We start from the raw sequence: 15,944 nt of genomic DNA on the forward strand, positions 1-15,944 counted from the left end.
ATGCTGGACAGAGAATGAACCTGGTGACGCAATAAAAGAGAACAAAGATGCTGGACAGAGAAATGAACTTGGTGACGCAATAAAAGAGAACAAAGATGCTGGACAGAGAAATGAACTTGTTGACGCAATAGATGAGAACAAAGACGCTGGACGGAGAATGAACTTCGTGACGCAATAAAAGAGAACAAAGACGCTGGACAGAGAATGAACTTGGTGACGCAATAAAAGAGAACAAAGATGCTGGACAGAGAATGAACTTGGTGACGCAATAAAAGAGAACAAAGACGCTGGAGAGAGAATGAACTTGGTGACGCAATAGATGAGAACAAAGATGCTGGACAGAGAATGAACTTGGTGACGCAATAAAAGAGAACAAAGATGCTGGACAGAGAATGAACTTGGTGACGCAATAAAAGAGAACAAAGACGCTGGAGAGAGAATGAACTTGGTGACGCAATAGATGAGAACAATGATGCTGGACAGAGAATGAACTTGGTGACACAATAATAGAGAACAAAGATGCTGGACAGAGAATGAACTTGGTGACGCAATAAAAGAGAACAGAGACGCTGGACAGAGAATGAACTTGGTGACGCAATAAAAGAGAACGAAGACTCTGGCTAGAGAATGAACTTGGTGACGCAATAAAAGAGAACCGAGACGCTGGAGAGAGAATGAACTTGGTGACGCAATAAAAGAGAACAAAGATGCTGGACAGAGAATGAACTTGGTGACGCAATAAAAGAGAACAAAGATGCTGGACAGAGAATGAACTTGGTGACGCAATAAAAGAGAACAAAGATGCTGGACAGAGAATGAACTTGGTGACGCAATAAAAGAGAACAAAGATGCTGGACAGAGAATGAACTTGGTGACGCAATAAAAGAGAACGAAGACGCTGGCTAGAGAATGAACTTGGTGACGCAATAAAAGAGAACAAAGACGCTGGAGAGAGAATGAACTTGGTGACGCAATAAAAGAGAACAAAGACGCTGGACAGAGAATGAACTTGGTGACGCAATAAAAGAGAACAAAGACTCTGGCTAGAGAATGAACTTGGTGACACAATAAAAGAGAACAGAGATGCTGGAGAGAGAATGAACTTGGTGACGCAATAAAAGAGAACAAAGACGCTGGAGAGAGAATGAACTTGGTGACGCAATAAAAGAGAACAAAGATGCTGGACAGAGAATGAACTTGGTGATGCAATAAAATAGAACGAAGACGCTGGCTAGAGAATGAACTTGGTGACGCAATAAAAGAGAACAAAGACGCTGGAGAAAGAATGAACTTGGTGACGCAATAGATGAGAACAATGATGCTGGACAGAGAATGAACTTGGTGACACAATAAAAGAGAACAAAGATGCTGGACAGAGAATGAACTTGGTGACGCAATAAAAGAGAACAGAGACGCTGGACAGAGATTGAACTTGGTGACGCAATAAAAGAGAACAAAGATGCTGGACAGAGAATGAACTTGGTGACGCAATAAAAGAGAACAGAGATGCTGGACAGAGAATGAACTTGGTGACGCAATCAAAGAGAACAGAGATGCTGGACAGAGAATGAACTTGGTGACGCAATAAAAGAGAACAAAGATGCTGGACAGAGAATGAACTTGGTGACGCAATAAAAGAGAACAAAGACGCTGGACAGAGAATGAACTTGGTGACGCAATAAAAGAGAACAAAGATGCTGGACAGAGAATGAACTTGTTGACGAAATAAAAGAGAACAAAGACGCTGGACAGAGAATGAACTTGGTGACGCAATAAAAGAGAACGAAGACGCTGGACAGAGAATGAACTTGGTGACGCAATAAAAGAGAACGAAGACGTTGGACAGAGAATGAACTTGGTGACGCAATAAAAGAGAACAAAGACGCTGGACAGAGAATGAACTTGGTGACGCAATAAAAGAGAACAAAGATGCTGGACAGAGAATGAACTTGGTGACGCAATAAACTCAACACTGTAATGCTGACTCGATCCGTAGGAGACCCCAGCAGGCCACCGTCTCTGGTTACTCTTTGTTAGGGGGTTACTCTTTGCTAATTCCACTGGGTTTCAACTTTCAGGTCGCCCCTCTTCAGCGGCGGGGGTGGGGGGGAAGGGTGATGGGGGAGGGGGGGGGGGGTTCAGACACCAGACACCAGCTGTCAAGACTGTAAGACCCTCACACCCTCGTCTGGGTGGGATTTCTACAGTCGGAGGTAAGACGTGCTGTCTGAATTTTAATTTTGAACTAGTTATTGAATGTCTGTTTTTGTGAACACTGCAAGCACACCCCTCAACCCCCCGGCGGGCAGCTACAACTGGATGTGGTGACGCCCAGGGGTGCCCAACGCTCTAAACGTGGCAGGTATGAGCAATTCGGTGTTTTGCCAAGTTTAGGGTTTTTTCCAACATCGCCCAAGTTTCTTGCTGAGTCTTACTTTAATTTTTATCGGTACTTTGGTTTTATCTACCAATAAGCAGTGTCTGCAAAAAAACAATACAATTTCCCACATTTGGGAGTACACGACATGAGACAGCACGTCCCCTGTGAGATGATGATAATGACAGAGTTCATAAAGCGCACTGATACCAGTGGTTTCCAGGTGCTGAGGAGCCAGCAGTATTGAGACGCTAACTGTATGTCTTCTTTTTATTAATTTAACTACTTTTTATTTATGTGTTTTTATGTAGCGCAAACTTTACCCGAAGGTGTCAGAGCGCTTTACAATAGAACCAATTACATTACATAAGGACTTCAGAGTATATGAATAGCATAACAGACACACACAGATAAACTCTAAATTCACATAAGAACGGTACATAAGTCTACCACAGATACTAGTGCTTAGATTTACATAAATCATACTGCAGTGCTTAATTTAAGCTAGTGGTTTCCAGTGCTCGGCACCCAGCACTTAATTGACAACACCAGAACTTCTGACAGCTACCACATAGTGGTGCTGTTTGTGTAGCATAGAGAGGACCACAACAACAGTTGTTTATTAACCTGTTGCGTGCTCGCGTCCGCCGTTGGCAGACACAAGCACTACATCTGGGGTGCTGCGCACGAGCAACGGGCGACGCAGCCACGCCCACTGTGTGGAACGCCCGCATCGCGGCGGGAATGTCCGCCGCTGTAAACAGGTTAAGCCAATGGACATTAAAACAACTAATACCTGCCTCTAAAGCCATTCTTCTAGCTTTGGGGGGCTTCGAACTGTGTGAAATGTCACACTTTAAGCAGTGTGATGGTTAGTTGTTGTGTAAGTAATGGCATTGGCAGCGACGGCGTGGGCAAAGGGTGATGGAAGCTATTCTATGAGAGGGGACCGCATGTGCCCTGCTCCTGTGTGAGCTGTTGTGCTGGTGGTGCTCACAAAAGTCTGTGGTGGTGGTAGGGCCCCATGGTGGTCTTCTGTGTAGGACTTTGTGAGTGCTGCGTGAGGGCGTACTAGCCATTCTGACAAGTGCACAAGCACCAGAACAACCTTGTCGTGCACGAGTGCTCTGTGGCCCCTTCACAGACTTGCACGAGTGCTGTGTGCACGAGCTCACGCCAAGCCAATGGGTTCAGTAGCCTCTGGTGGTGGCACGTGTGCACGCTGTTTCTCTGGGAGTCTGCTTGAGTGCAGTGACTGTAACTGACTTCCGCTTCCAAACTGCCACTTCCGTCTGAAGGCAGTGATGGAAGCTGCATATTATACATCAACATGATGATCTCTTCATTTCCTTCCTGGCCTACCCATTATAAAAAATACTGTATGCTGGGGTCATGTTAGGACCGTACACACCATCGTAGCCTGTCTACTCATTCATATGTAGCGCCACGTCCAACCTCAAAACGCTCAGGCGTAGTGAGCGGTCTCTCGTCACTCACCATCTGTGCTGTGGGTTCTGATTGAGCTCTTCTTGTTGATAATATTAATAATAATTCATATTTATAAAGCGTGAACATATCACCCCTTGAGGTTTCAAGGCCCAGAGTCACATGATGCTGAGCGGAGCTGCTGCCGGGGATCGAACCGTGAGCCCTGCACTCCGGAGTCAGCGCTTTGGCAGCTGTGCCACAGCTCATTGATGGTCCAGTTACTTTTGGGCACAGCCAAGTGATTCTTAGCTATGGGACCAGACCACCACAACCCGCTTTCAAGGGAAAAAAAATCAACATGGAGCCAGAGTGGCGGGGAAGCACACGAGGGAGAGAATAGTGTGCAGGAGGAAGGGATGTGGTGGGGTAAAAGCACGCGAGGGAGAGAGCTGGAAGACATATGCACTCTCAAGGAGTTTAAAAAAAAAAGAGTTCCCTAAAAGTGAGCACTAAAAGGATACAAGTTAGCCAAGCAAATGGATGGTAAAGCGGCTATTACTCAGGGGTGGGACACAAAAAGAGAAACAAATGCCAACCAATTAAAACGAAGCAACTGAGAGCAACAATAAAGCAGACCAATGGTAAGCAATGGACATGCTGCAGACCCACTGTAAGTTCACAATAGGCCTTTCACACCCAAGCAGCCTTGTGCTGTCTGGTAAGCAAGACAAAAAAAAGGGCAAATCTGCAGCTCCAATGACCTACTGTAAAACCACTGAGCTCAACTGTTTTTATATTTATCCATTTTCTCTTGTGTTCTGACCAAGGCTACAATTTTGTCCACAACCACCCATCCGTCACACACAAACCATGGATTAAAGTTTTAGCATCAATGTCTTGGCCCAACTAGTAGTGCCCATTCTCACAGAAAAGATGCCGACGACACACAACTTTTGTTTCTGGTCTAAAGATAATTTAGATACGTCGGCGGCCCAACTTTGTTTGTCCTCTGTTTTTCAATGCCTACCTTCGCCTCACCCAGAATCACCTAGCGTTCAGAAAGCAGCTTAAAACGTGGATATTTGACAAATAATCCTCCTCCCCTTCCTAAGCGCCTTGAAACCCTCCGGGTATGTAGTGCGCTATACAAATTTTATGACTTGACTTGACTTGACTTGACTTGAATGGTTAGCACATGCCCAGCTAAAATGTAATGAAAGTAAATCCGAGATCCTGCTGTATGGCTCTTTTCCTGAGGACTTTAGTGAGCGTCTTTGGCCTGCTGACCTACCCCCACCAAAAGCCACATCTGGCCCGGTGAAAAACTTAGGGGTTTGGTTCGGTAAGAAACTTAAGTTTGAGGACCACTTAAAGAAACTCACTGGGGTCTGTTTTTCTACCCTAAAAACTTTACGCAGGTTCTTCCCTTTCCTACCGAAAGAAGCTAAAGAGACTGTCATTCGTGCCTTAGTACTCTCTAGGCTGGATTACGCGAATGGACTGTTCTGTGGATTGCCGGCATACCTGATTCACCGTCTTCAGGTCATTCAGAACGCCGCTGCCAGACTCCTGTTTAATGTCCCTAGGCGTTCCAGTGCTCGTCCTCTGCTATGTGCTCTCCACTGGCTTCCAGTTGCCCACAGGATTTTGTTTAAAATTTTAGTGCTTGCTTACCGAGCTATCCATCAAACTGGCCCTGTCTAGCTGAGGAAAAGGTTTTGTTTGTATGTCCCTAATCGCCCCCTGCGATCGGCCAACCTGTGCCAAATGTCCGTTCCCAAATTCAAATATTGCAGACTTGGCGGCCAATCAATCTCAGTGAGAGCAGCAAAATCCTGGAATGCTCTTCCACTCCACTTAAAAACTGCATCGACTCTTAGTGCTTTTAAGAAAGGACTAAAAACTCACCTTTTCAATATTATAGTCTAATTTTTTTTATTTTTGTTTCCAGATATTTGTCCTCTCCCATACTGCTCAGCCTTCAACGCGCCAGGATACTATTTTTTTAGTAATAGAGCGCGCTATAAAAGCCTTTGATAATAATAATAATAAAGCATACTTTTCTAATGTTAAACAAGCGAAATCCATGTTTTGTGTATTTTTAAAATATCATATACAATAATTAACTTTAGATATTTCGCGTTGTCCATACAGGGTGACATTCCATTAGGCTTAGGTGCTGGTAGCATGGGTTACAAAGGCTTGAACTCCCTGCTAAAACTATTGTCAAACATACAACATAAAACATATACCCGGAGGCGTTGTGTGCTGGGGTGTCCGAAGGGTCGGTCTGGTTGCAGTTCACCATGGGCTTAATCAGGCACCTGTCTCATAGTCTACTCTGTGGGAAGTAAAGATGGGCGGAGAGAGTGAGGATTCTAGGGGGAAGGGGGATTGGGGGTGTCCTGCTCTGAGTAAAGGAGAGGTGCTGGGTTATGCCACTGGTATTGACATACACCTTCAAGGTGGATCATACGGGTCTAGGAACCTATCCAGGGAAGTCCACAATCCCCTATTAGGGTTTCTCCATGGTGTGTTGCGTAGGGTTGTGATGTCGGCTACCCTCAAGAACGTTACCCAATTGAGCCACCGCTTGAAGGTGGCTTTGGAGGTGTCCTTCCACATATAGGAGACAGATGATTTTTAGCGCCGAGGCGCCTACGGGTATTTGCTGCGCTCTATAAATGTCAAAAATAAATAAGTAAATAAATAAATTGGTGAGGACTATTTTAGTTGCTGCTGTTAATAAGAGGTTGAGCAGGCGTCTGTCGTATTGCGAGTCTAGATCCGATGTTATGAATGCGGTGGTGAGTGAGGAAAACTCTTCTTTAATAGTACACCCTAAGGCTTTGTTTATAAAGGAAAAAAACGTGTTCCAACATTTTTTGACCTTTGTGCAGTGGAAGATGAGGTGTGCCAGATCCCCTTGTTCTATGTCACAGTTCCAGCATCAGTCGTGTTCCCTCAGACCCATGGCCGCTAGGCGAGTCGGGGTCCAATAGATTTTGTGTAGCAGCCAGAATTTTGTCTGGGCAAGCACCGTGGAGACCATATTCTTCGAAGGGGCCGACCAGTGGGCGTTTCTTTCTTGTTCATAACAAAACAACCAATTACTGAGAGGCAGAGCTAGATACCATATAGCGCTTTACATGAGCACCAGATTACAGCACACAAGGCCAGATTCACTTTTTGTATTTTTAGGCACGAAGAAAACTAAGTGATTTGCCCAAATCACAGGAGGTTGTGCCGACTCCAGCACCAGAACCAGGTTACCCCAGTTCGAAAGTAGACACACAGAGCTCCTTCCTTGCTCTTTTAAAGCCCGAGAGAAACGGGGACCCGACCTGCTACCCAATTCCAAAGAAACCTGTAGAAACATGGAAACTTCTTTCTGAGAATTTTAAATTGTATAAACGAAGAGCAATGCCTCCCAATCTCTGTTCGAGACCTCAAATCAGAAGGGGAAGTCTGCTCAATCAGGGCCGGACTGGCCATAGTGGCCACTGGGTGTTTCCCTGGTGGGCATGAAGGGTTGGGCTGTTTTTTTGAGTGGTGAGGCTGTTTTTTTTTTTTACTGGGGGCTGGTTTTGCATCAGTGCTGCAATATCGGCTCCCTGTAACAAAAGCAGCATTAGTATTTCTCACTAGCACCCCTCTCCCCCAGGCCGTCCAACTGAATTGCCAGGGCTGGTTTGTGTTCCCAGTCCGTCCCTGTACTCAATGTCACTACACATTGTTTTAATGCCCTTCGCTTTCTGTATGATGTAGCACAATCTGTATTGCAGCATAAGGTAACTGACATAGAGTCACGCGCAGCTCTTGGGTTACACCCGTCATATACAAACATTTGAAACGCTATCGTGCATCACGACTGAGGCCCACAGGTATCTGACGCCCACGTGCTGCGTGTAAATGGAAAGTTGTCCACGAGGTCCGTGACAAAGATCCAGATCTTTCCACTGTGGTGGCAGGTGCAGGTTGTGGGGCAAACCGCACAGCCCGCAAGGAAATAAACAGCGGCAGAAGATGCGCTGACAAAGCTAATCGGTCTAGGTTGATGTTTAGAGTAAAGACCTTCAATATTCTGTTTGCCAGGGCACAAGTCGAGGGTACATGCGGGTAGACGGCGTCTACACACTTTTTTTCAATGGGTAAACGCCGTCCACCCTGCCAAGAAGTTGGGACCAACTGAATTATGCTGAACTCCTCCAAATGTGATTTTCAGACACCAGGACACGTTCAGCAGGCCTGCTTGTTGTCAGCTATCATTCCAAGCAACAACCTGCAGGCGTGTAGGTGGCAGGGACTTTGTTTTTTTAAATTCTAGCTGCACCATAAATAAAGGGTGAATTTAAGGGGCTATCATGCCTTCCTTTGTAAGAGTATGCTGGTTGGGAGTTATCTGGAGCCTCACACCTAGATGCAAAGGAAAAGTATGGTGAAACACAGGCTCACAGCTTGTTATTACTTCACAAGTATTTAAGAGAGGTATGGTTTTGGTTTTGACTTTGTTCAGTCCATCTGTATAAGCGAGATGCATGATTTATCAGAATGCCAGATGTGGTGGCCGACCCCAGTATTTACACAAATAACAATTTAAATATCAATCTTTTGTTTTATTTCTTTCATTGCACTACTCATCCCAATGCAGGGTGTTGGAGCGCTTCACAGCAAGGTGTGTAAATCAATGTACACGATGTGTTACATAAGACCGTGTGGTTTACAAAGTGCAGGATGAGCTCACTATGCTGTATTAGAAGGATTACAAATTATGAACTGCAAGTAACAAAAGGATCTCTGTGTTAAAAGCAGGAGGCCACTTAATAAAAATCTGTCATCTGCATGTTACATGATGTGCTTCAGGAGACATATTAACTCTCTAGGCTGCCTTGATTCAAAACTGCGACTAGACAAAACACAGATCTCTCCAGTAAATGCATTAACCTCCAGTGTTATCTTACCATTATTATTCCCTGAAATTTAGTGGGCAAACAAAGATCTCTGCAGTAGGGGCCTTCACAGAATAAGATATTTTAAAATGCAGACTTTAAAACTAATTAACAGAACAGATTTACTACTGCACTGCTCATTGTTGCCAGTTTCTTCCTGGCGGAGTTAAAATAACATAAATGTATAAGTTGAGGCACAGATTTCGCATCAAGGTTGCAACACTTTTTGGCACAACCCTGATGAAAATTATAATTTGTTAAAAATTGTAATGTTCTAATGTACTCATGACAGACCTGCTAAACATATGTGTGAGTTCTTAAAATCTGATGTCACTTCTTGTGATGTCTACTCCTGTGAGGTCATGGGCTGTGATGCCATGTGCAATTTCACATACCGTGATGTCACGTGCTGTGATGTCACACGCCACCATGCCCCTTGCACACCGCCTAACTTCACTACAGTCCCACCCCACTTCTTTTTTTAGGACTTGTGCCTTGCTGATTACCAAGGTACAAGTAACGGTTCTAAAGAAGTAGGGAAAGGCGCTAAAGAAGTAGGGAAAGGCGCCGCATGGGTGCACTGTGGGAGTGAAGACTTCCCTTCCTCTGGTATGTTTTCGAAGAGACACGGAACACGTGTTCCACCTTCTAATCTTCATGCTTCTGAAACACACCTAGTGTAATAGAGGCTTCACGGAAAGACATACTTTTGGCTGTTCCTTTGTTTCAAACCATAACACCTCAGGAAGAGATGGTTATCACCTGACCAGAGTTGATGTAAAAGCGCCACCTAGAGGGTAAACAAGAACATGACAGTCACAAGTACACACAAGTATTCCCCTCCGTAGAAATATACACGGGTGTAACACTACTGGGAAACAAATGGCCTAATCTCCAGCTTTGTGGACGGATTACTCCGTAACGGATATCCATTCACCTTATTACAAGTGCATTATATCCCATGGCAGTTGTCATAACACAGGCAGGTTTTCATCATCTTTGTGGCAGAGTGACGTGTCTGCAAAACTCTAAGTCAGCCGCAAAGTGTACATTTCTGTCTGGCTAGTGGAGGGCTGAGAGGCAGAGCACAGAATACCCCCCAGAAATCCACATAAAAAATCAGGCACAACTTATAAACAGATCGCATTAGTTCTGCGTTTGTCTTTCAGAAACGTTTCCTACAAAGACACATACTTATATAGATATTTATACAGCATAAAACCTAGCAAGGAAGCAAATGGAGTGCTATACATTTATGAGGCGCTAAAAGACTATACAAGACCGGGAACTTCAACCGGAGATGTACACCTTACTCCTTTCAGTTACACCATGGTTACTACACTTTGCAAATGCACATTTGCCTACCATTTTATACACATTTACAGATGGCAGAGCGAGGTTAAGAGCTGTGCTGAGAATCACACGATGGTCTACCAAGTGCAGGAGCTAGGATTAGAATCGCGGTTCCAAAGAAGGCAGTGTACAACTATATTACATCTCCCTCTAGGAGAGAACATGAGTTCCCACAAATCCCCCAACAGCCAGTGCAGTACTTTATAAAGAGAGGCATGTGATTACAACTGGAAGGCACCTCTCCTGAGGCGTGGGGCGTGAGAGCTGTTACAGCAGGTAAACAAAGGGCGACTGATGTGTGCGCAGGAGACATTTGCATGGTATTTCCATAACAATTGAACGCTGCAGGTGCTCAGAGATTCTAACCCGCCCTGCGTGGTCCACCCTAGGGCTCTGTGGGACTCACTGTGTGATCTTAGTTCATTCCGCTTCACCGTGAAGTGTTTATACCTCAACCATTCTACACCAACAACACTACTCATCCAGTAATCCATACTTTATCACTCAAAACCACCACTCACCTGTAGCCACATACTGCCCCCACTCACCTGTAGCCACATACTGCCACCACTCACCTGTAGCCACATACTGCCACCACTCACCTGGCGCCACATACTACTACCATTCACCTGTAGCCACATTCTACCACCACTCACCTGTAGCCACATACTGCCACCACTCACCTGTAGCCACATACTGCCACCACTCACATGTAGCCACATACTTCCACCACTCACCTGTAGCCATATACTGCCACCACTCACCTGTAGCCACATACTGCCACCACTCACATGTAGCCACATACTTCCACCACTCACCTGTAGCCACATACTACCACCACTCACCTGTAGCCACATACTTCCACCACTTACCTGTAGCCACATACTATCACCACTCACCTCTAGCCACATACTACCACCACTCACCTGTAACCACATACTACCCTTCACCAACTCCCCAGCACCACCATTAACCTGAACCCAACACACAGTACGCACACTACCACCCACACACCTACTTTAAGGCAAAGGCTGTGTAGCACCAGATGGTAAACTATTCTAAGGGTCTCCACCCCTCGGGCACGGTGGGTGGGGGCTCCCCAGAGCTGCTCACCATTCATCCACACCCTCTTGCTTCCCACCTGCACTCCAACTCGCCGACAATCACTACTAATAGCCCACAGTCACTATCCAAAACTCATGCCACCCACATCTCCGTCCTTAAGAGTTCCCACAAACAGACCCATGCAGCGCACACCTTACCCAATGGAGCTATCTCTCCAGCCTTCAACTCGAACCCAATGGACTCAGGGAACAGTGGGATTACGGTGTGGCGGGATATATTAAGAAACAAAATATATTAATTTCTGTACAATATTATACACCAATGTTTTATACTTCTCAGTGGATCATGGTGAGTGGCTTGGTTTTGCGCAATCGTGGGTCTTGGGCTTAATTTGTAACAGAATAAGTGCAGTTGGCCATATTTTTTGCATAAACCTGCCGGCGTCGCTGCTGAATGTCAAGGTTGTGGAATACCACGGTTGTTGAGTCCTGATTTCACCTGCTCCTCTTTCCTCCACCAGCACGCCCTATTTTCACCCTTATCCTGCAGAAATTATTTAATCTCTGCTTTCTTCCCTTTTCACTGTTTTCCCACATTTCTGATCCTCCTTCTTTCCCTCTTTGCTGTCTTTCTCTCTCTCTCTTGTTCTGGGCTAAGTCTTAGGATTTAAAAAGAAAAAAGGCCCAGTCACTAAAAAAGGTTGAAGGGGTAGCCCACCTGCAACCCCGGCTCAAATTAAGCACTGATACCGAGCTCTCTGTGTCTTATGGACTCAAGTTGCACCTCGCTGCTCAAACTTCCCAAAGCCCACATATGTCTCAGAGGGTAACAGGCTCAGACAGGGCAGGCCTTGCAGTTCAGATTAGTTGTGTTGGTGTGGAGACTGGTTTGCCCTGTCTGCAAGGACAAAGAGGAGCTGAAAATGATGGAATGGAATGGTCCCACCAGTAGTTCTGAATGATTCAGTCATTCCATTATTTCTTGCTGTATCTCAATGTCTACTATACTTCTACATAATAGAATCCACAGATCCATACAAGACATTTAACCCCATGAACTATCTCGCAAACGATAAAGTGTAACAGTAAAAGGGATAAAGGCATCTTTATGTATGCAAGAGGCGCCAATCCAAGGTGGGCGCGCGCGCCACAGTCAGTACCGACCTAACAGAAGCGCTGAGGTACAAGTCGCAATTTAATTGTCAATAATACGCTATTATGACAGTTGACCACTCAGAGGTTTGCCAGATGTAAATCTTTTATGTAAACTAGTTATAAAGCATCAATCTAGCAAACAGTCCACAAACAGCATGTTATCGCAGCGTTTTCTGCAGCCCAGTCGGACTTAACAAACAGTACATAGGTTCAGCTCCACCTTCTCTGCGGCCTTTGCTGTTATCTAAGTACAAAAATCTGTATCTTTAAAACAAAAAATAAAAAACATCAAAGTGCCTTTAGCACACCTTACCAATCTGAGCACCTTTCTCAAAATCTTCCCAGAGGGCAGATTTTAGAAAAAGGGCTCTAAAATGAAATTAAAATGAATTTGTATTTTGAAGGGGCGGTCCCCCAATCAATCATTCAAAATCTTAGCAACGGCTTTCCCACTAATAGTCAAGCCCCACATTTTAAGGTGCAGCGCCTAGAGGCCGCACCCCATCACCCTGTAAACCAACCGTGCCTCCCGTCGTGCCACAATGTTTAATTTTAGAACGCACCTGTCTGTCTCTCGAGCCTCCCTGAACACTGTGTGTGATAACACAAAATGGCCGCCTGCTCCTTGGTGAAGGGGGATTCGGGGAAACTGCTGGACTGGACACACACATGAAACTTAACGACACAGCCCCCACCTGTCTAAGTGATTATCCCGCAGTACACTGCCCCGGGCCGGAGCCACAGGACAACTGAACAAACAGGCCACCGTCCTGCCCCAGCCGCGTGCAGAGGTCACTGGGCTAAACCAACAAGTCATCGTTCAATGGAGTGACAATCCGGGAAACACATGTCCACGCCAGAGACAGAGCCACACGCCGACGACTCTTACAGTGAAAATACAGACGCATGGGGGGGTGAAGGACAACAAGACCGGCGGCCCTGTCAGAGGCCCTTAGGAGGTATGCACAACAGAGCAAGTCAAGTTTGCACCATAGTTGCTGCTTGTCTAGTGATGGATGGAGCAAACTGTCTTTTGCCTCAGACTCATCTTTTACATCTGGTAAATACTAGAAATGCATTATCACCATTTCCTTTACGCAGGCGAAGTGAAAAAAACACCACAAGAACACTTTGCTTCATTTTTGCTCCACTTCAAACTTCAGTTTACAGCAGATCCTGTTTGCTCCTTTCCATCTTTCACGAGCAGTGAAACTTGCTCCTCAATGTCTGCAACAGTAAAAGCTTTCCCAGGTGAAGCCCTAGTTTTAAAGGACATGATTCAGCCTGTAACATCCGGCTGAATACATTACATCCACCTCACTCGCATGACACTGTATGAACGGTACTGACAGGATAAGCGTATGCTTCACTAGACTGAATCCTCCTCGTGCAAGCCACGGATTTAAGACAACCTTGAACGAATTGAGGGAGCTTCACATTGAACCAATGATTCGATTTTATTGAGAATTTCATCATAGAAAGAAGCATGTCAAGCTCTTCCTTAAGTATGTCAGGATGGAAAAGCATGTTACTAACGATCACACACACACAAATATATATATATATATATATATATATATATATATATATATATATATATATATATATATATATACACACACACACACATGACACTTGCTATATTGTATACTAACAATTGGCGTTTCTTACGACTCGGTGTGCATTTCTCTTTTGTTACATTTTACTGTATAAATGGAAACCTTTTTTCTTTTTCACATTAAAAAAAAAAATATATATATATATATATATATATATATATATATATATATATATATATATATATATATATATATATATATATATATATATATATATATATATATATATATATATATATATATATATATATTGTTATGGGGAATAGAGAGGACCTGTCACAGACAGTGTGCAGTTCGGTGAATCGCTGCTCCAAGTACCGGTATGGCATATTTAAGAAAGGTGTACCACGCAGGTTTGGGGTCAAGAGGGTTTCCAAAAATGGTGTCCAGGAGTGAATCCGAACTCGCTGTTGCTTGTTTCAGAGTGGAGCTAACAGCGCATACATCTAGGATACATCGACTGGTGTGAAGCCGGGTACAAAAAGCCACAGAGAAGAATGTCAAACGCATTTTGAATGCTCAATGGAATGGAGGCGCCGACGTCTTCTACGGCGAGGCAGCGAGGTCATTTGTCGTTATCAGAAACAAACTAACTGAAAGGAGCAGACCCATGTGGCATGATGGGGAGGTCATGTCCGGGAGGAAGTTACAATCCATGTTCCTGATAGTGTATGTCTCGGCCTCTATAGTGTATGTCTCGGCCTCTAACATCATGGGACACACAGGGCCAATTTAGGGCCCCATAACAGCATGCAACCATTGGGCGGTCCAATAAAATGATAGTTGCATTTGTTTTTGGATCAATTTATGAATTTTTGAGCTCGGAGACTACATCTTTGGAAGCCAATTCGCCTCATCTACCTTCCACATGACAAGCGCGTCACCCCACATGCTCAAAAAGGCTCAAAGCCAATCAGAGACACATCTAATGCCAAGTGTATGAGGCCCTGCAGCGGCGCTCGCATTCCAGATGTGGCAATGTGACGCCCGCCTGACCACAGCTGCCGTGCAATCACATGTTCAATGAAAGAGATGGACCTTTCAGCACAGCTCCAGATTTCACTGTGATCAGATAACAGCAAGAAGAGCCTTTCCAACTCTCAGCTTGCAGGATTTATTGAAAAACAATCAGTCGCCAGCAAAACAGAGATCCCAATGCAGTTGTCACTTTCTAGCCACTATACAGTATCACACTCCCTGTGCCGCGAACCGCAAATTACCAGAACCAGCGATGCATGTTTACTAAGTGTGTGCATTGGTTCAGTCTATCCAGAAGCCTGGCCTATCCTCCTACACTCTCTTAGGAACCCGTATGTCATCTGTCTTTGAGTATGACACACCTTCAACTTCCAGACCTTGGTCTTCCTGTGATCCTGCCTGAATCACTGTACAAGAATCTTACTGCCCCTAATTGCCCCTCACCATGGCTCCCTCTCACCCATACCACAGACATCTACAGACCCTCATGTGCTCCTTCTGCACCCTCACCATGGCTCCCTCTCACCCATACCACAGACATCTACAGACACTCATGTGCTCCTTCTGCACCCTCACCATGGCTACCTCCCACCCAGGCCACCAGACATCTACAGACAATCATGTGCTCCACCTGCACCCTCACCTTGGCTCCCTCCCACCCAGGCTGTAAGACATCTACAAACACTCCTGCACCCCTACTGCACACTCACCAATTCTCCCTCTCACCCAGGCCACCAGACATCTAAAGACACTCCAAATAAATACTGCCCTACTGTACCCTCAACATGGATACCTCTCATTCATACCAGCAGATTTCTACAGACACTCCTGCTGCCCTACTGTACTCTCACCATGGCTCCCTCTCACTCGGACCACCAGACATCTAGAGACACTCCTGCTGCTTGTACTGTACCTCACCAAGTCTACCTCAGGCCACCAGAACTCTAGAGACAATCCTGGTGCCCCTACTTTCCTAGAAAGTAGGTGAGAAAAGTAATTGCTACGTTTTGCTGCTGGTGTG

At 45.2% G+C, this 15,944-nt stretch overlaps 1 protein-coding gene across 10 annotated transcripts in view; it reads right to left on the bottom strand.

Annotated features, from left to right (window-relative positions):
- NAV2 (neuron navigator 2) overlaps window positions 1–15,944 on the bottom strand; it is a 669,134-nt gene that overhangs the window by 202,986 nt on the left and 450,204 nt on the right. The window lies entirely within an intron of this gene.

The sequence above is a fragment of the Lissotriton vulgaris genome, chromosome 2_2 (genome assembly GCF_964263255.1).
Source record: "Lissotriton vulgaris chromosome 2_2, aLisVul1.2, whole genome shotgun sequence".
Taxonomy (NCBI): domain Eukaryota; kingdom Metazoa; phylum Chordata; class Amphibia; order Caudata; family Salamandridae; genus Lissotriton; species Lissotriton vulgaris.